The 23,031-nt window shown below is 37.6% G+C and overlaps 1 long non-coding RNA gene across 1 annotated transcript; it reads right to left on the reverse strand.

Annotated features, from left to right (window-relative positions):
• Positions 1–863: 863 nt before the first annotated feature.
• LOC130090995 (uncharacterized) lies at positions 864–22,445 on the reverse strand. The gene is made up of 3 exons (XR_008807757.1): positions 22,330–22,445; positions 4,668–4,775; positions 864–1,426 (listed from the first exon to the last, which is right to left on the reverse strand). It is a non-coding gene; the product is annotated as an uncharacterized LOC130090995 (long non-coding RNA).
• Between the last annotated feature and the right edge of the window lie 586 nt (positions 22,446–23,031).

Raw genomic sequence — 23,031 nt, forward strand, 5'->3', positions numbered from 1 at the left:
TTTATGGCCACCATGTACCCATCCTCTGATGGCTACTTCCAGCAGGATAATGCACCATGTCACAAAGCTTGAATCATCTCAAATTGGTTTCTTGAACATGACAATGAGTTCACTGCACTAAAATGGCCCCCACAGTCACCAAATCTCAACCCAATAGAGCATCTTTGGGATGTGGTGGAACGGGAGCTTCGTGGCCTGGATGTGCATCCCACAAATCTCCATCAACTGCAAGATGCTATCCTATCAATATGGGCCAACATTTCTAAAGAATGCTTTCAGCACCTTGTTGAATCAATGCCACGTAGAATTAAGGCAGTTCTGAAGGCGAAAGGGGGTCAAACACAGTATTAGTATGGTGTTACTAATAATCCTTTAGGTTAGTGTAGGTATTAATTCATTTTAAAAACTTTTAAACGATACTAAATGTAGTAAAAGCAGAAAACTGTTCCATATGACTATATTTTACGAAAGAAGTAGTGATGGCCAATTTTTGAATTAACCATTGTTTTGAATTGATCAATTGAGGCAGGACAGGTCTGTCATCAGAAAATATTCCAAACCGACATGAGGCTGAGTAAACAAGTACATCAAATCTAGGCCTATAAGAACAGGGGCGTAGAAATTGATCTTAGGCCTGTATTCATGCTTCTCTTCATGCTTTTTTGAATTATAATCTTGTATTCCTCATTAGGGCATGTTTTTACCGATCGTAAACATGGGTAGGTTGATAAATGCTTTCCATTTGTTCCACTAATGGCTTACAATCCAAACTTGCCCATGCAACACTTCGCTGGTCAGTTGCTTCGGGCTAAACTACATTTAGATTATTTATTTCTTAGCTTACTTTCTTTTTTTCTTTTTCTTTTTTGTACGTAAGAACATTATTTGGATACAAATACACCATGTCCATTTAATAGACTATCGGCTACATAAGATGAAATGGGTCTCTTAAAACCCACCAAGACCAATACTTAGCAATTCTCACCAAGGCATTAGCACAACTGTATTTATGTTTATGCCCGATATAATTAACTATTGATTTAGCTTTTCAAGTCCTTCTCTTTTTCCTGATGAAATGTACCCGAGTGGAGCAAAGCCAATACGCATAACATTATTTTCTGTTTCTTTGGTGCCAGTAGAGTTATTGCTCCCTTTTTGCTGCATTTTACAAAGGTCCATAGGGCAATTGATTACTGTTGCCGTGGGGAGAAGCCATCGGGGTCCACATGACCTTGATTGACTGGTGTTCACAATCCCACAGCACCAGCTCAACCCTTGCCATCCTGAGATAGAGGCGGCAGTTTTTGGACGCAGTTACATTTATAAGCGGCAACTGGGAATTTGTGCCTCTTAATGGATTCTCCTTTGATTGGTTGAACTTGCGGGGTTATTTTAGGCTTGCAGTGGCGTTCAAATCTCCAGGAACCTGTGGCAGATAGAAAGAAGTGATGTGCGGTGGCACATTTTAAGTGGCCAATTAAGACTAAATATTTAGCATAATTTCACATTCTTACCATGTGATTTATACTGTAAGAACTGATTTTCCTGCTAAAGACAAAAGATAAAACTCGCCATAAAGCACAGGACATTGTCTTGTCCAAACAATTCTCCTATCTTATCTCTGCATCCCCCTCTCCCTCTCCCCCTGAGTCAAGTCACCAAAAGTTCACTAAGAATGCTTATATATCATATATGATGTATCTTGGGAATCTATTGTTTTTCCTTTTCGTGTTTGGTATCATTTTAAGTGTCTCGGTGCGATTGGTAAAATGGTCTTAATTTCATTGCAGTCATTGGTAATATAAGAAAGATTGAGGACTTAGGAGAATCCTGTGTTCCTCTTTGGGTGATGTTTCTTCAAGACATCTCCCCTCTCCCCCGAGACCAGGTGCTACCCCCTGGGGTACAGGAACTGACCCAAAACACACTGGAAAAATATTGGTACAACCCTTTTTCTGGTCTGGGTATTTAAGGCTAGGTAACAGAGCAATCTTGGGGAACTGTAACCAGAAAAAAAAACCCATGGAGTAATGTGTCAGTGTTATCCCCTTGGAAAGCTCTCACACACGAATCTGTGTCTCTGTCAGGAATGCATTGCTTACTTTTAGAATCATCTTTGAGTAATTGATGTCACGCATTTATTATTTCTGAATTGGCTTTTAATCATTTACTTGTGAAATTGGCACGGTACATTTTTCCTGACAAAAATAAATGTTAACCTTGATTATTCTGAAGTTTTCTGGAATCATTATTTCTAGTAGATTATGTGTAGTCTGTTGTTCCCGCAAATCTCTGTCCAGGATAGATCACACCTAAGGCACTAATGAATGGAGCATGGGGCACATCATTAGACCTTCTGATTCCTGACTATCTCCTAACTTAGCATGTTGTACGCTGCAACTATTGAGAAAAATTACACTTATGAGTCAGCAGTGAGCGGCCGCGTAGGGTAAGATAGTTTGCACTGCACCCTCTGACTATTTTAGGACTGGCTAGTTTGTGATCGTGAGTGCACACTCGCGACGTGACGTCTCAAAGCGACACCAGGGGCCTCATTTATAAACGTTGCGTACGCACAAAAAAAGGCGTACGCCGCTCTCTACGCAATAATTGGTATTTATAAAAAGCAAACTTGACGGTAAAATGTGCGGTCCTTCACGCAAGCTCTGACCCAGGCGTACGCACAAAAACGGGTGAAATGAGAAATGGCGACACCGTCGGCAGATGGAAAAAAACACGTGAAAGTGTAGACCGTTGTGTAAAAGAAATGGCAATACTGCCTCTCATAAATAACACGAAGACTTCACAAAGCAAGTCTTACAATTAACAGCCTACACGAACACCCGTTTGATCGATCTGCAGTGTAAAACAAACAAAATCAAACGAAGATTACAACAGAAATGCAAATTAACACATATTTGCAAAAAAGAAAAGTGAAATATATTCTGCAATAATATTGGCATGTTATGCAATTCATCCTCATAACACATATGTAGCCTGTCAGATGCAATCAAATGGATGGTAATAAAATGCCATGATGCCATCACAATACGTAATGGAGAGCTAGACGCTTTTTTGCATCGACTTTGATGTCCGACCATTTCTTTCTGCCACGGTCCGAGGTTGTGAGGCTGCAGCATTAACGGCGTCTGCAACCTTTTGCCACTCAAGTGCCTTTTTGGCATTAGGCTACTAGTAATGCCCACACTGTGCCCTCCAAACAACATTTTACTCCTCTTATCCACCTCGCCAACGATAATAATACGTGAAGTTACGTTTCTTGGTTTCTCTCTCTGTATTTGCCATGATTTCACAATCGATGAATATTAAATTGTGGGCGTTTCACGGACTATTTATGGGCAACTATGGGCGTTTCACGGACTATTTATGGGCAACTATGGGCGTGACATGAAGCCGCAAAAGCTGCGCTACATTTAGAATTGATTGTGATTTATTAAGGGAAAACTGCGTAGGATGTGCGTGCGCACGGTTTTATAACTCCGAATATTTCTGTGCGTACGCACGTCCTATGTTTCATCCGTACGCCACTTCTGACGCAAATCCTACGCAGAGTTTTATAAATGAGGCCCCTGGTCCTTAATGAACGAATATTTGAAATTATGAAATGGCTAGAATAATCAAAGATCTAACTTAACTCATAATCAGTATTTATGACTGTTTTCTAATAAGAAACACAATCTAAATTTGATTAACATTTGAAATTGGAGTCAGATTAAGCGTAGCTAAAGTATTATTTTAACTAAATTCCAATAAATTAAGTGAACTTCACTGGAGCGCTGAAAAGACATACACGCATTATCCCTTCGACCATACCATTGGATTCCGGTGTTGGGCCAATGGGTGGACCTTACAATACATAGAGATTTTGAATGGTCTGGCCAGCCAGAAAGCTGATAAAGAGCACAAATATGTGCTATTCTGTATGCCGTTCAGTATTTTTTTTTTAATAGTTGTATTCATCAAGGATGCATTAAATGGATCAAAAGTGACATTTAATTTACAATACGGTTCCATTTGTTTACATTAATTAACTACTTGAACAGTGAATATCAATTCTAAAGCATTTATTAATCTTTGTTACTGTTAATTTCAACATTTACTAATACATTATTTAAATCAAAAGCTGCATCTGTTAACGTTATTCAATGGACCCAAGCTGACATGAACTGGCAATGAACAGAACTTAACAAACGGATTGTTCATTTTAAGTACATTTTAGTCAATGTATTAAATAACACTAACGAACGGGACCTTATTGTAAAGTGTTACCGACTTTATTTAAAAATAAATAAATAAATACATTTTAGTAATATTAAAAACAAACAAAAAAACAACAACATGCACAACAAGAACATGCAGGAGCATGAAGTAAGATAAGGTTATGTTTGACATTAAATAAAGCCAGCAGAACAACCCTTGCTTTTTGCTTTTCCTAACGATTAGAAGCATTCGCCATCACTGGTCGTTTTCTAACATCTGTTCTCATTCCCTGCCATCGCATGATTAATGGAGCTCTCCTGTGTAGTATGCATGCATGCAGTGCGCAATGCAGGGATCATAATCATTTGACAACCATATAATACAGGTTTATATATCTCGCCTATATGCTCTCATATATATATATATATATATATATATATATATACCTTTGCTCTCAGTGTAGCTCCTGCACTTTATGGTGTCACTCCCATGGCAGGGAGTAAGAGCTCGCTCCGAGAACTGGAACCATTTAAAACCACCATTAGAGGTGCAATCTGCAAAAAAAAAGATTTAAAAATGCAGTGGTCTCATTTGTTATGTGACTTACAATAAAATGGAGCCTGGCTATATGCCAGTGGAGCGGCGAAAAAAAGGAGAAACTATATAAAAAGACTTTCTGGCATATACTGTACTGCAGTGCCATTTTTAAAAGGCTACACAATTAGATATAATATAATGTATGGTTGAGGTTTTTAAATCTGATTGGATGAGCCGCACATCAACCGAATTCAATAGTAACACACCAAATGCATAAAACTACAGTATATCATTGTTTATTTTGATTATTAAAGTTAATAAAATTAGGAATGTATTTAATTGTTGTTTAAAAATATATGTATTTGTTTGAATCTAACATCTAGATTCAAACATGCTAACATTGTTCTTCAAAATGGAAAAGGAAAACCAATTTATATATATATATATATATATATATATATATATATATATAGATAGTATAATGCTTTGCATCATTTTTTTACACATTTTCTACCTAAATTATTATAAAAAATGCAAAATATTAATTTATTACATATATATATATATATATATATATATATGTATTTTATTTTTGCATATTCTTTATTTTCTTTATTACTTTACTATTATTAATAGTAATTCTCATTAGAATCTGATTAATATTGTTTTCCTTCTTATTAAAGTGATATTTAATTGCCATGAAAATAATGTCACAATTTTTTTTTTTAAATGTGGTGCTTAAAATGTATTATTATTATTATAAATTTATTTAGCTAGAAATATATATGATATGGACAGGTTTCATGAGATTGTCTTTTAATCATATTGCTGTTGCCATTGCTTTATAAAACAATAAGCCTCTAGAGGCTGTGTTATGTGTAGTGCCTAACGATGCTCTTTTTATTGTAGAATCACTGCAATACACAGCCTAATGTGGCTTTTTGTTTTCATGTGTCATTTAGGAATGGGTGTGACATGATGACCTCTTCCATGCAGCTCTCTGAATTACATTGAAAATAACAACGGAAGCCAATCAACTTAAGCTGGGTCACTTTTGCACATTTCAGCAGTAATATTTAGTACTTTCACCCTTTTATTTGGCTTCACCGCTATTTTTTTGCATCCTCAAATGAGTTCTTGGTTTAATGTGCCTCTACCCTAATGGTAGCTTGATAGAAGAAACATTTGTATAGTAAGTTTTATAACCAGTAATTGTCTGTTTGGACTGACTCAGTTAACTGGAATGCTTGGATGAAGTAAACCTGAAGTAACAGAAAAAAGTTATCCACTTTACACTGAAATACTTTTTTTGAGATGCCTTGAATTTCTCTGTAAATTTATACAACATAGTCACATTGTCACTTTTTTAGGTTCACCTTGCTAGTACCGAGTTGAACCCCCTTTGCCTTCAGAACTGCCTTAATTCTTCATGGCAGAGATTCAACAAGGTGCTGGAAACATTCCTCCGAGATTTTGCTCCATATTGACATGATAGCATCACACAGTTGCTGCAGATTTGTCGGCTGATAATTTGAGCTTTGTGACATGGACATTATCCTGCTGGAAGAAGCCATTAGAAGATGGGAACACTGTGGTCATAAAGGGATTGATATGGTCAGCAACAATACTCAGGTCGGCTGTGGCGTTTAAATGATGCTCAATTTAGGAGGACCAAAGTGTGCCAAGAAAATATCCAACACACCTTTACAGCATCAGCAGCCTGAACCACTGATACAAGACAGGATGGATCCATGCTTTAGTGTTGTTTACACCAAACTCCGACCCTACTATCTGAATGTTGCAGCAGAAATCAAGACTCATCAAACCAGGCAATGTTTTTTTCCAACCTGCTATTGTATATCTTCTATTGTGTTGTTGTAAACTAGTACATTCGTTACATGGGACAAATCGAATCCAGAGAAGGTGGCAGAGATACTGTATAGATTGAAATCTCCAAGCCTCCCATGCTGACATACTGTACACGGCTCAATAATGTTGATGTTTATGCGTAGAATAAGTAGTAGTAAACACAGAGAAAAAAACAGTTTGGAGGTCGAAAAAAAAAGGATTTTTCATCATTTTTTCCCCCCCATGTTGTTCCAAATGCTCACGGTTTTCTTTGTTCTTTAATAGTTGCAGAGTCAGGCAAATGACTCTTTGGCACTTAATATATGATAAACAAATAAATTTTCAGCATCTTACAAAATAATGGACCAATTGCACATGGATTAACTTCAGAGGGTGGCAAAGAAGACGAGTAGACTGAAAAGATTGTTTTCTCTCTCAATAAGTGAACGGTGAAAGCAGGTTTATCTATTTTATGACTTTGGCAATGTATGACTATTTGAGCTTTGCAGACTACACTAAATACAGTTTAAAACCCTGATCTGTGTCATTCTAGAAATACATACACTTTATTTTAAGGTGACGTAGTTACATTGTTCTTACTCAAATTAGAACTGAGTAATAATAACTAATTATACATACACTTACTATAGAGTTACGGTTAGGGTTTGGTATTGTAATTATGCATAGTTTACCATTATTACTTTAGTATCACCTTAAAATGAAGGTTTTTTTTTTTTTTACAATAATTATGGATAAGCTTGATGAATGTAGTCAACACAAAGATAATTGTTCATTTAAATGTGTACGTATTTCCTCTATGAAGCTTCTCCTTCCAAAAAGTACAATGTGATCTGATTGGTCGGCTGAATCAGTGTGTTGTGATTGGTCAACTGCTTTAAGTGTGTTTTTAAGCGAGGGCCCCTTGCCATAACCACAAGTTTCAACACACTTATTTTAATGAGGAATATTGTGATGTGTTCGTTTGCAGAATAAAACTCAAGACAAGACGTTTCAGGGAGTTCAGAAACAGTGACACGGATATAGAGAAGAACTCCTGCTGGAGGGACTATGTGACTTTGCAGAGCTTTTTCATGCACAAACAGCAACAATACATTTGAAAATGTAAAAAAGCACAATAGGTCCTCTCTAAAAAATATGTTTAAGCATAGCTAACTGAATAACATAGAAATAGAACATAGTAATAAAGACAAAATAACAAAAGCAACTTTTCATACTTTTCATTTACAAACGAAGCCAAAGCAGAATCAACCACACAACTCCATGCACTACATTGGATTTGTCGATCTAACACAATGAGAGAAAAAGAAACAGCACCCTGTATGTGGCAAGAGTCTTATACTAATCTATAAAATAAGCGCAGCTTTGATGGGAGATGCATTAGCAGATGAAAATGAAAAGTCTGGCATGGAAAAGCATGGTAGCTGCAAGGCATCACTTGCTGTTCACACTTGACAAAACATTTTCAGACCTGGTGTCTGGAATACAGTTTAAGGGCCGGGGGGAGTTCGGGGAAACACTCTCGCGCTCTTCCAGGGCTGGAAAAGCTCACAGGGCATATCAGACAAATGCTTAGTGACAAACGTGGGGCGGTGTGTGTTACATGATCCAGACAGCTCAAAGCTCTTGGTTTGTAGCATTTAAAAGTAAGTGACTTTTAAGTGAATGTGCCCATGCTAATGCATTGCAAATTTATGATGTTGCAATCAGACACTTGGATAATTAATTTAAATGCATGTCCATTAGATCATATGGAAGAGTCATTCTACGCATCCCAAGAGCAGATTCTTTGTGGGTTTGGGTGAGAAGTTCCACAGGGCATGTGGCGACACAAGCTTTGAACTTTCTAGAAATGATTCAAGGGTGATATTCTTAGATACATAACAAGAACAAATTGCCACACATGACTCATACTTTTAGACCAGAATTTCTAACAGGCATTAAACAATTAAACATGTTAGTTTTAAAAAAAAAAACAGCATAGATGCTATTTTAGCACATTACTGTGATGACCCGGATGCAACTAAGCAAATACTCGAGTCAAGCATTGACAAAAAAAAAAAAAGTCAAGCATTTTCAACAGGATTAATAACCAGACTATTCTCCCAAACCCCTCAAGACCCATTTTAATTCAATTTAGAATCAATTAAAGGCTTGAAATTACTAAATTAATGAACACATAGTTCTTTAGACCTCTGGCAGTTTAAGTACAGACATTAGCTTTAACAAATATTGAGAAACAGAAAAAAAAAAAAAAAAAACTTTTCAGAGAACAGTGGTTAAATGTCTGTGAGATGCTACTTATGTTATGTGGATAGCAGATGAACCCAATTGCAGACAGCAAATAACTTAAACAACGGTTTATTAAAGACAAAAACAGAAAACAAAACCCACGATGGGGCAAAACAAGACAGGATCGACTTGACAAAGATAAATACTCAGACGGTAAATAACCATGACAGGAACAAAACACTTCTTTAGACAAGACTTTCTACAAGATACTCACAGCTAGAATCACACAACGTATGATAATGAATCGCACAGGACAGCAAATACACAGGGATTAAATAGGGAACACTAATGACGAGGACAGGTGAAACTGACTAGACACTAATCACAAGACGAGGATAACAAGGGGGCGGGGTTACGAGACAACACAAGCACATGGTCCAAATAACAGACCATGCGCTTGTACATAAAACATGGGTCTGCCATGATCCTGCCACAAAACCAGAGAAAACAGAGACATGATGGCAGAATCATGACAGAACCCCCACCTTAAGGAGCGGCTTCCAGACGCTCCTCAAAGGGAAACTAAACACGGGACATGACAGACTGTGACAAAGACACGAACCAACAAAACATGGAAAACACTAATAAAGGCAAACATGAAAAAACAATAACAGGGTTAGGGTGAAACATCAAAAATAACATACAGGGTAGAGGAGGTGGAGGAAACACAAAGTCTTTGGGAGACAGTCCAGGGTGGATGGGCGGGACAGGGGTCTTGGGTCTTCGGGACGAGGGCTGAGGACGGGGAATCCGGGGGAACTTGGAGGAAGACACACAAGGACGGGGCTTGGGCGAAACAGTCCGGGGTTTCGTGGTGACAGGGGGAACAGTCCGGGGACTAGTGGCGACAGGGGAAACAGTACGGGGACAAGTGGCGACTGGAACAAATGGTGAAACAGTCCGGGGACTAGTGGAGACCGGGAAAACAGATGGGGATACTGCATTTGAGGGAGCAGCAACAGGCTCAGACATAGAGGACACAGAGGATGAGGTAACGGGACTCCTGACAGGGGACATGGCAGGCGACAGGGCAGGACTAGGTGGAGCGCTCTCGGCGACAGACTCGGGGGCTGGGGATAAGACAGGACAGACTGGGACTTCAAGGATTCTAGCTAGACTAGACAAATAATCAGACAGGGTCTTTGCAGCAAGGAAGATGGGCATCTCATGACGAGCAGAAACCGATTTCAAGACCTCTTTTGCGGCTAGATCGGCCGCGAGTCTCTCCGTAGATTCTGGGACGGCGCTTGCTGGAGCGGCCTCTAGGGCGGCGCTTGCTGGAGCGGGCTCAGGAACAGCGCTTGCAGATACAGGGGATGATAACAGACCAGAGACTCCCCTCCTCTTCTTCTTAGGTCGGGGAGCAGACGCCGTAGCTGGACTGGAGGCCGGTTGTGAAAGCTCCACAGGGACCGTAACTGGTCCAGGAAGGGCAGTCTCAAACCGCGCTGATTCTGTAGCGGAGGACTCCGAGGCGAACTCCCACGAGGCGTGTCTGCCCCGTTTGCCGCAGAGACTCGTGGGTGGAGATGATGTCTCAGGGACTGAAGCGGCGTGGGCCTGCTCCCCAAGTGTGACCACCGCTAGTACACGACCCTCCGGAATCACAGGCAGCTTGGCGGATGGTGAGCTCGAGGGTGTCTGTGACTCTCTCCGCGATAACGATCCACCATTTCCGTGAACGGACGGGTCACCAGCTCCTCCCGTTCAGCCAGGGGCGGAGGGGAGTTGAGACCTGCGACGAGGTAGCGGTTAAGGAGGAGTTCTGGTAAGAAAAACCTCCTTTCATTCGCGACCCGAGCATACTCCCTTACCGATCGCTGTCCCTGGGCGGGAATCGGGAGTTTGCCCCTCTTTGCGTCAGCGATGGCCTGGTACCACCAATCCTTAGGGTCCGACTGGCAATAGACAGGCGAGGACATACTGTCCGCTGGGTTCTGTATTGGGCGATTCATTCTGTTATGTGGATAGCAGATGAACCCAATTGCAGACAGCAAATAACTTAAACAGGGGTTTATTAAAGACAAAAACAGAAAACAAAACCCACGATGGGGCAAAACAAGACAGATCGACTTGACAAAGATAAATACTCAGACAGTAAATAACAACTATGACAGGAACAAAACACTTATTTAGACAAGACTCTCTACAAGATACTCACAGCTAGAATCACACAACGTATGATAATGAATCGCACAGGACAGCAAATACACAGGGATTAAATAGGGAACACTAATGACGAGGACAGGTGAAACTGACTAGACACTAATCACAAGACGAGGATAACAAGGGGGCGGGGTTACGAGACGAGACAACACAAGCACATGGTCCAAATAACAGACCATGCGCTTGTACATAAAACATGGGTCTGCCATGATCCTGCCACAAGACCAGAGAAAACAGAGACATGATGGCAGAATCATGACAACTTATATGTGCACAGATGAACAGATTTTTCATTAATATATTCAATTATTATAATTTATAATTTATCAAAATTTCCTCATATATAAAAAATGAGCATCTGCTTTGGTAATATTATATATTTTAGGGTAGGCTTGCATTTTGAAGTTTGCGTTTTTATGTAAATGAATGGCCCAAATGCATACATATTGTTTTTTTGCCACTGCAAAAGACCAAAAGTAAGCCAGACTGATGTTAAATACTGATCAATATAGGGAGGAAAATTATTATTATTATTTCATGAACATCAAGTACTGGGACTTTGCAAGGACTTGCCATGATACAAAAACTTTTTTCTTTTGGAATACACTGGTGAATCATGCACAATAAGGCCACAAAAACATGCATTAAGAAAGTAAATATGATCCATTTTGATTTCATGTTGACTTTAAATCAGCACTATATACATGTACATACCATATGCATGCTGCATTGCTGATGCATTATACTACATGAAGTCTGTACTATATATATGTGAGCAATTTGCACATCATGCCATTCAATGCTCTGATGTCTGAGAGCCATTTACCGGAACAACAGGAGTCAACAGGATGCTTTGTTAAAAACATTAAATATTAATCTGTACTTCAGTTTATAAATGTATGAACTCAATGCATATTGTGTAGGTTGAACATGGCAAACTGAGCTGAACATTTGAATTTTAAAGGGTTCCTATTATGCTTTTCTACTTTTTCATCTTTAGTTAGTGTGTAATGTTGCTGTTTGAGCATAAAAAAGATTTGCAAGGTTACAAAAGCTCAAAGTCCACTCCAAAGGGAGATATTTTTAACAGAATCCCCTTTTCAAGAACTACAACGAACGGCTCGTTTGGACTACAACGCGATTTTTACGGATCTTATGAAGTCGTAAAGTTTACTAATTTAAATAATCCTCACCCACAGAATACACAAAAAAAATGGACAAGGCCTGCTTGAGCTGCATTAGAGAAGACAGTGTTGTCGCTATGTCAAAGAGACACTGTTTTTTTTCTGAACTTAGAGTAGTTAAAATTTATTATAAACACTGTTCCTGAACATTAAAACCCAAATGTTTATCTGTGTGCTGCACATTTGATGGAGAACAGCTTGTAGCTTTTGTAAGCTCTCACTTTTGTAAGAGGTTTCACTGCTCCTTAGGATCATTAGCCATGATTTTGTGATCGATTATTGTTTGTATTACCTTAGTTTTCCTACAAATATCACGATGAAATGGTGGATAACATTGTATCTATAATGAATAAGAAAATTACAAACATACCACTCTGAAACGTCCTGTGAAATCCGTGCTTGCAAAGTCTGTGCATGAAATCCGTTCTGCACAATCCTCTTGTTCGTTAACATTGTCAGGGTCTGAATCAGGCTCGAATTGGTTTGAAATTGACGCCATCCTTATTCATATTTACACTAGAGAAGAACTCGCAGTTATGGAGGGGCAGGACATTTCCCGAACACACGCTAAGCGGTGCCAATCACAACACACTGGGCCAGCTAACCAATCACAGCACATTTCATATTTCTGAAGGAGGGGCTTCATCGAAATTGGCGTGTTGTAAGCAGACTGGGGAGAGAGGTTCTCTAATTATGTAAAATATGTCAAAGCGTTTTTTTGAACAATCAAGCATGAAAACATATTCTAGTACACCCCAAAAACAAAATCAAGACTTCATAAAAGGGCATAATAGGACCCCTTTAATGCAGTGATGTTTAATGCAAGTTAATAGGTTTTTTTTTTCTTTAGATTCTGAATGACAATATACACAAACCAAAGAAAAAGAAAAAAACCCAGTAAAGCATTCCGTTTCATGCACAAAAAGAGACATCAACAGCAATGCCTGAAATCATCCCATTAAGACGATGACTCATCCCATGGAAAAGCTCTCTGATAAAGCTGAAATTCCCGCTGTCCCAGCCAGCAGTTCCACACTAACATATGTTTACACAGTGTTGGATATTTAGGACACCCACACACTAGTTTGTGCTGCGTCAGAGAACGCTCTGAATCTATTTTCAATGCTGTTGATGCATCACAGTGACATAGAGGAAAAATACAAGGGTTACCTAAAGTGACACTGTCATAGACCAAAAGTTGAGAATCCCTAGGCGATGTTATTCATAAACACTTTTTGTTATACTGGTTGAAATACTCATGATAGCACATGATAACAATCAATAATAGAAGTGGTCTAAATATTAAAGCCACATTTTACAGTTCCCCCTGAACCAAAACAACGAGCTTATTCTGTGTTCATGCCATGTCGTAATTACCGTAATTGCTGATGGCAACCCGTGACGTTCTACTAAACTGTTTACGTCCTAAGAACACTATCAACTACTTTACGAATCACAAATGACTCAACGCAGTCAAATCAATTTAAAGTTGAACCACTAATAATTTGCTGCCTAAATGAGTTATATTTACAAGTTTGTTCATATTAATGATTGAAAGCATACTGTATGAAAAAAAAAAAAAACAGATGGCACCATAAAGAAGAACTGGTTCGATTATGCTATGATACAGAATAAGTTGAAGTGTTTTAATTTCCGGATAACTGTCAGTCTCTGTTGACAATGCTTATAAATAGCCAAAGTATGCTGAGGGAAGTTAAGATATTCAGTGTAATGCCAATATCTGAAGGTGTCCACTATTTCAACCTTCTCTCCTCTGATGGTAATACCAGAAGGATGGATCGGCAATTTAGAGGAGTTCAAATAAAAGCAGTTCTTTAGTTGTTGAGATGTCAAGGTGGAGAAAATCATCACACCATGAACAAAAAAGGATACAAAGCATTTTTAGGGGAAAAGGAGTTGTGCAGTTAATAAGCAGTGCAAGAATAGCTCTTATCTGCATAGTTTAAATAATAGGTAGTGGTAAGTGGACTCTGACAATCATTTGTATGGAAAGTATAGAGAAATGGACTAAGTACACATCCTTGTGGGCGATACTAAATTATCAACCCTTACCACTTACAGTCTATTAGAAATGAAATTATAGACCCAGTGTATTAATGGTGATGGAACTTTTTTTGTTGTTGATACAGGCCGTACAAAAACAGAGGAATATCATTCCATTCTATCACCAAATGTGGATCTGACACCTGCAGGATGTTTTCTGAAGTGTTTGATTGGTCAGTGTCTCACATATGATCTGGTAATCATCCTGAAGTGTGTTATTGCTGGGCTATGTGAACTGTGACTGATCCTGATTTGTCATGAGTAATTCAAATGACTTGCCCAATTATCACGGTATAATTTTCTGGTGCTTTGCGAGATGCTCAACGGTCAACATGTCATCCTACTTCCTAAAGCAATCTACAGTCTGGATGGGTTGCACTTAAATCGACTTTTGTCCACTTAGAGTGTAAATATAGTGAATTATGAAACAAATAAATAGTGGAGTGAATTTAATTTGCACATGACACAATATATCTATATTGGTGTATAAACACACAAACATTCAATTCTTTCAAAACAATGAATCTCTTTAGAGTTTAGTTAGATAATTGGGTGGTTATTTGTTATACATATTTGTGTAGTATATATAATATAAATTAGGGCTTAAATTGTTAACAAACTTTTTTCTTTAATTGAAATAAAGCTGAAAATAAATATAAATATTAGATTAACTTAATATATATAAATGTGAATATGAAAATATAAATAAATAATATAATACATAAATTATATAGTAGTACATAGTAATTTATAGTACATGAATAAATCACATGAATAAACTGAACTATTTCAGTTAATTTTTTTATTTCATTTGTCAGCACTGTAAACAAGGATATGATTAATAAGTCATGGCAACATAAATTGAACTATTTTTAATTTGTTTATGTTATTCAAGATTCAAAGTCGAAATTACTTATACAGCCAAGTTAATTGTATATAAAGTTAAAGGCAGCAATTTTTTTTTTTTTTTTTTTTTTTTTTTTGCAGTGAGGGATTTATTTAAGGAAAATGATTGGTAGTTTTTTACATCAAAAATGTTGAGAAAAGTTGCAATATGTCAACAGAACAGCATGCATCACCGAAATGTCAAACATTTTTCCCTTGTTTTGTAGTGCAGTGTTTCTACATGTCATATTCATTAAAGCCATCTGATCTGTGTTAGATCATAATGCCAGAACACTGTCAAACCGACACTTGAGTGATGGAATCTGTTGACAGCTTGTCCCATGGCCAGCACTGCCTCCGCTGAAGAGACAAACAGACCTCAGCCTATTTGTGTCATGATCAATACTTTGTCATAGTGCATTACTCAAGACGCTTTTACAAGCCACCTAAATTCAAGTCAACAAGGCCCTCCATTTACTCAATCAAAGAAATGAACAGTAACAGCAGTGCGTGAGTGAAATTAGGAAGCATAGTTGGCCATTTGGAGGTTTTATTAAAATCATGAGTGTTAAAGGTCTCTCATCTGAGCTTACAGTCTGAATTAAACAGCTCTCAAATCTGTTTAAAGATTTATTAGCTCTGAAAGTTGACATTATTTTGGTGCTCTCATTTCGAATTGGAAATATGACGGTCGAGAAATAAAACTAAAATAATGGCTATATTGCAATGATCTGTGTATCAATATGCATCAAGTGTGCTTTGATAACACTATTGATACTTGCCAAGTTTACATTTCTTTGAGTCTCTTAAAGAGACAGTACACCCAAAAATTCCAATTAAATCTTTAATTACTCACCATCACATAATTCCAAACCTTTGGCGATTATTTTATCTGTGGAACATGAAACGAGAGGTTTTAAAGAATCGTCATATAACCATTTGCATTCAATGACAATTCATAGTGACCCAGCTGGAGGGAACTTTCTGGTAAGTTTCAAGTCTCAAAGTTATGAACAAATGTTCTTCCAGTATTGATATAACATTAGTTCAAAGTTGTCTGGTCTTTAGTAATGTTCTCAAAACATCATTGATAATAATTCATCATTAATGGAATGATGAACAATAATTCATCATTAATGTAACTTGTTTTTGTTTGTTGAACACTTTGTTGTTACTGCCTGTTTCAGATTGTCCAAATGTAACTTCCACATAATGTTTGCAAAATGATTTGAATTAAATGTTCCCTTAACATTCAGATAACCAAGAACTAAAAAAAAAAAAAAAACATTTAAAACTTTTTAAACATTCAAAGAGCATTCAGAAATAATGTTTTTATAACTAGAAAAATAAATTGCATTTAACATAAACGATGTCAAACCTGGTGCACTATTTCTGAGTTTTGGTCAAGATAAACAGCCGGGGTGAGTGCTGTAAATATGACTTCTCGTTTTTGGTTGACTGATTTTTTTTCAATGTATGCTATTTGAAATTGGGCTCATATGCTGCCCACCTGAACTAAAGCACAGCTGTTCTGCAATGTAGAACTGGAAATTTCACTCCATGTTTGTAAAAGTTTCCTACTTGTATCTACTCGTTAAAGGGGGAACATGAGCTTTTGACCCAGCAGTGAGCTGTCAATGACTCAGTGATATAAGCAGCCTTGCCAATAGCAGAAAATTGGGCTCCACCAGACTGGCAAAGACTTACCGTTCACGCAGGCTCCCAATCTCGTACATCTAGTTTAAGCAAGCTCAACAGGGCATATTTTAAAACCCCGAGCCACTGCGAAAAATTCAATGTAGCTATAAACCGTGTGCTGCTGAAGCATCCACTATTCATAGGACAGAATTTTCTTTATCTCAGCTCTGCACTGGCTTGCATGACAAACACCATTCGCCTCCAGTACAGATGACACGGGCGTCTGGGTGGTGATAAGTCCCTCTGAAACCAATGATCAATTATGTGGAACTAATCAGGAACCACACAAGCACTCTCCATATGGTGTGCTGTGTTACATTCTCAGATTCAATCTCCTCAGTCTTGAGACACAAGGATTTTCGAGTTGCGGAGGATTTCCGGTCTCTGTGGACACACATACATCCATTTCCAACAAGGTCCCTGAATATGTTGTCCTTTTGCTTGCTATGAGCTTTGATGGAGTGCCTCTTTTTTAGCAACTGCCTGAAAATATTGAATGGGAAAACAAAGTCAACATGAAATCCTGTCAATCCTCCTTAAGGACGCCATATATAGTCACACGCACACACACGCACACACACACACACACCACCGTTTGCAATTGGAACAGCTTTAGTTCTGGAGTGCTGCCATACGAGTCCAAAACTGTGTGTGTGTGTGTGTGTGTGTGTGTGTGTGTGGTCGTGGAATATTGTACCATTCTTCAAGAAGAAAAGCCTCCAGTTCTTTGAAGGATGAAGCAGGAGGAAATCTACTTTGCACTCTGGGCTTCAGAATTACCCATAACGCTTCAGTGATGTTCAGATGGTGACTGGGGAAAATGTGCAAGACATTTGACTTGTGACGACGCTGACATGCAATCACAGCCCATTCTCATCCCTAGGCGTCATGAAACTGACGCCTTGGGAATAATTTTGACCATGCTTCAATATTCGACGCTTTAGGCACCCTTTAGCGTCAGTTACATGACGCGATCCTAGGGCGTCATCTTGCTGACGCTTTACCTTTAACGTCAGTTAGATGACGCTATCTAATCCTAACCCTACCCCAGACCTAAACCTACCCGCGTCATCTAACTGACGCTTAGGTAAAGCGTCAGTAAGATGACGCCCTAGGATCGCGTCATGTAACTGACGTTAAAGGGTGCCTAAAGCGTCGAATATTGAAGCATGGTCAAAATTGTCATTTTAGTGACGCCTTGGGGTGAGAATGCGTTGGCAATCACCGAACTTAATAACTCCTACAACATGGCTGCACACATCCTTATGTTTATCTGTTGGAAAACACACATCTTTTTTTAGCATTCCTTGGATTTCTCCAAGCATAAACTTAGTTTAGGAGGGTGAAAAATGACATGTCAGATTAGACCAGAAACATCCAATTGGGGGGATGTAAGGGTGTGCTGACTCTGGAATAATTTCATCGGAATATTATTGGCTCTTTCCTGCCACATTTATATCTTTGTATAAAACATTATTGTAGCCCAAACTGTAAAACGCACAGTGCTACCAATGCAAAAAGAATGGGTTTGATTTCCAGGGAATGCATGCTCTGATAAACTGCCCATCTTCAATCCATAAAACCATCTGCTAATTGCATACATGTAAAACCTACTATTTATAAAATGATCTTTGTGTGACAAAGCTGTTTAGTGCCACTGCATAGTGCACTTACCATTAAACCTAAATCGGGTTCACTTTATTTTGATGGTCACTTTAAAACATTCTGTTGACTATGTAACATTGCACCTACATGTCTACTAACTCTCATTAGGGTGTTAGTAGATTATTAGTAGACTGGTAGGTTTAGAGTTAGAATAAGTTGACATGCACTTGCAAAGTTACTGATAGTCAGTATAATGTCTGTTGGAGGACCAACACAATAAAGAGTTAGCAGATATTAAGCAGACAGTCTACTAATACTCAAATGAGAGTTAGTTGTCATGTAGTTGCAAAGTTACTTATAGTCAACATAATGTGTTAAAGGGACCATCAAAATAAAGTGTTACCCCTAAATCCAGATCTAAAAATCAAGTCTGTTGAGTATTTTTTCTACTGCAATCATTTTTAAAAGACACTTGGACACGTAACGAATTATCAACACAATAATATCCATTAATAAACCTAAGGATTATAATGGGAACATTGCTTTTCAGCAGGTGATTTCGAGTCCAGCAGCTAGTGATTGTCTTGAATTTGTACACAAACTGTAGCAGCTTTAAATGAGTTGAATTATGAGGAAAAAAACTTCTTTGAAAAGGATTTTCTGTGCTGAATGTTAATACACTAAAGAACATCATGCTAAATTATTGATATGCAAAGGAAATGCAGGATGCATTTGATTTATTATTATTATGACAATGCAGTTTTTTTTCTCTGGTTATTTCCAAACCTTTTTATTGCCTGTTTTATTGTTATTTCCAAACATGTTTTTTTTTTTTTTTTTTTTTTGATTGCACCAGTTTTCATTGGTTTGGCCTGGGATGCATGCACATTCGGCGCTGTCATTTACTTCAGCCTTCATGTTGACTTAGAATTTTCCATTTTCACGACCAGAGCACCTGCAGTTCGGGCCCTTATTTGGCCTAAATAGAACTTGGTTTGTTGCCTCATTGTGCTTTGAAAACTATTAAAAGATTGGTAATTGATCACTTTAAACCTGGCAATCAATCTATTGTAGTTCACAAGCACTGCTGCATTTTGAACTTTAAAATTGAAGCTGTTCTTGAGTGATATTTCTGCTGTTTTGTGAAAATTTAAAGGATAAGGGACAACTGCCTCTCTCAAGAGTGCAATAGTAATAAAAGACATCATTAACTCTGCGGTTCACAGGTTATCTCAATATGAGGTCAGTCCTGTGGCAGCTAAAAAAGAGGTCTGACAAATAACAACTGAAGTTTGCAGTCACCGGCAATATTAGTGTTGAATTACAGAAGCCCACTGCTATGACTGTTATGATGTTTTGCTCTGGAGGCAGTCATATAGAAATGCATTTGCTTGTGTGACATCACAGATCCCGAAATATCAAAACGAGTTGTTTTTGGAGCTTGGTTGAATAAATGCACTGTTTATAATGAGGAGGATGTTTAAGCTATGAAACTTGCAGGATGTTTTAAGGGTACAAAGACCTCTGATTTGTCAAAAGTTCAAGGAAAATTTGATTTATCATGTCTCATGACCCCTTTCAAAGTAAAGATGTGCTGGAATTGAATATATTTAACACAAAAACAAATGTGATGAATGATTAAGCGATTGTTCTACATAATAGCCATGATTGGTATTCAAAGTACAGAAATGTGTTATTTTATGCAGTTATTTACTGATCACAGCTCTGGCAAACCTGCCTTCTCCAGATGACGAATTAATTTCACATAAGCCGTCAAGATGGATGAAGTATATACCTTTGTTTTTATGTTTGATTGTGTCACATCTTTGCATGGCAGATATTAATGTGAGTCCAGAACGACTGCAGATAAATGAATGCAAAAGAAAAGTGTGAAAAACAGTTCCACCAAAAGAGGCTATGTATTGTAGAAACATGTTGCTTGAAGTGAATACGTGAAGATGTAAATAAACACAAGGCGGCCAACGTCTCATAACTTGGCTCCCAATTTTTAATAAGTGGGTGTCGGGAGCAACTCTTGCTTTCCAAGAGATAAAAGAGTTTATGAGAAGAATTCAAAGTGGTAAAAACATTACTCTTCATAAGGAATACTGCAAAACATTGTGAAATACTGCAAAACAAATTATATATATAAAATGGAACCTGCTAATACATTATAGACTTTTAAGACTGAGTTGTAAAATTAACAGCAAACAATGTAAATGTAACATGTATCAAACCATTATTTTGGCCAACGGGAATTTAATGCAACCAATTAAGGTTTCACTTTATCTTAATGGTCCCTATAAAACATTATGTTGACTATAAGTAAGGCTGCATCTACATGTCTATAGCTCTCATTAAAGTGTTAGTAGAGTATTAGTAGACTGGTAGGGTTAGTAGAATAAGTGGACATGTAGTTGCAAAGCTACTTCTAGTCAGTAGAATGTCTGTTGGAGGAGCAACAGAATGAAGAGTTAGCAGATATTAAGCAGACAGTCTACTAATACTCTAATGAGAGTTAGTTGACATGCAGTTGCAAAGTTACACTGTTAAAAAAAATCTGTTCAATTTACGGTAAAATACCGGCAGCTGTGGTTGCCAGAAATTTACCGTATAAAATACAGTAGCAAGACTCTACGGTACGGTTTTACAGACTTAACTTAAAATTTACAGAAATAAACCGTATTTCATTATCTGATATAATGTTAATTTACTGACCTGACCTATTGAAGAATTAATATCTGTTTTGTACCATTGTAATACACTGACAGCCAACAATCACAGCAGTGATGAGAGTCAAATGATCAATCAAAGCTCATCATAAGCAGCTCTTCCACAGGAAAGTTAATACTAATATATATAAGCTGCACAGTGTCATTCACACAAACATTAAACACCATTATGGTAACACATATGAAATTTTAAAAAGGCAATAAGCATTAATTTAACAACATTAAATGTCACATTAAACCCTAATGTACATAACTGATTAGAAAAAGACTAAGCAAACTATGAAGAAACAGTTATTTAAAAAAAATAACATCAAATGCAAAGTGTCACGCAGGGAATTGTGGGAATGTCAATTTACGTTTTTTCACTGTAAATTATACAATGAGTTTTTCATTTTCACTTTCAAAAACTGTAAATTTAACGGTATTTTACAGTAAAATTACATGAAATGTACCATTACATCTATCACAGTTATTTACCGTATATAGTAAGGAAAGGTTCTGTTAACCAATTAACAGTTTTTTAACGGTCTTTTACCGTTAAAAAGGGGTGGTGATGGCGCAGTGGATAAGACGCATGCCTTTGGTGTGAGAGACCCGGGTTCGAATCCACTGTGAGACACCAATGTGTCCCTGAGCAAGACACTTAACCCCTAGTTGCTCCAGAGGCGTGCGACCTCTGACATATATAGCAATTGTAAGTCGCTTTGGATAAAAGCGTCAGCTAAATGAATAAATGTAAATGTAAACGTTAAAATCACGAACATTTTTACCTAAAGTCAACATAATTCATTCAAATAAAGTGTTACCCAATTGAATGCAAAGCTTACTGTATGTGTTTGCAAAGTCATTGTACTTCTGACCAGGCAACAAATAGGGGCAACAAAATAATACCAGAGGGGAAAAAAAGTATAGGAAAACACTTTGTCTTTTGTTTCTGCCAGTCGCTGTATCTGCAAAAAAAAAAAAAAAAAAAAAAAAAATACAAGAGTCAAAGCAATCTGCAAACCCCACCAAATGTGTCAAGTCAATCCACATCATTAAAGGCTAAAAGGCTGTGTGAAAATTTGAATATGACTCACAATTGTCCCTCTGGTCCTCATTTCCTGTCAGACTTCTTTCTGGTGGTTCAATGGCTCTGTCCTTTGAACTGCTGCTGTATCACATCCTGAATCTCCAGGAGGTCGGTTCACCCCCTACAGTTCAAAGAGCACATGCACACAGTGAGTCCAGTCCTAATCTAGTGGCCGGCCCTAATGATTGATTGCATACTGAGAAGTGCCGTCACCTCTGCTGAGGGAAAGAGTGCAAGAAATGCTCATCACGAAACCGACAGAGGAACCGAGAACAGCTTGATTTGTGGTAGACTGGTTAACTCAGAGGGCTAATTGTTTTCTAGAAATTTGTGCAACCATTAACCAAAGGGTTTTGATGTGAATTGTATGCATTTGTGTATTCGATGTACTTTCTGTTCATCAAAGAATCCTGAAATAATGTATCACTGTTTCAACAAAAATATAAAGCAGCTCCAATTTTTTCAACATTGATGACAAAAAGAAATGTTTCTTGAGCAGCAAATCCGCATATTAGAATCATGTGACACTGAAGACTGGAATAATGATGCTGGAAATGCAGCTTTGCACCACAGGAATAAATTACATTTTTAAAATATATTCAAAGCTGTTAATTTTAAATTGTATATTTGAAATATTACTATTTTACCGTATTTTTTTAATCAAATAAATGCGGCCTTGGGGAGTATAAGAGACTTCTTTTTAAAAATG

Source organism: Rhinichthys klamathensis, unplaced genomic scaffold, assembly GCF_029890125.1.
Source record: "Rhinichthys klamathensis goyatoka isolate OS25496 unplaced genomic scaffold, OSU_Roscu_1.1 h1tg000157l_1, whole genome shotgun sequence".
Lineage (NCBI taxonomy): Eukaryota > Metazoa > Chordata > Actinopteri > Cypriniformes > Leuciscidae > Rhinichthys > Rhinichthys klamathensis.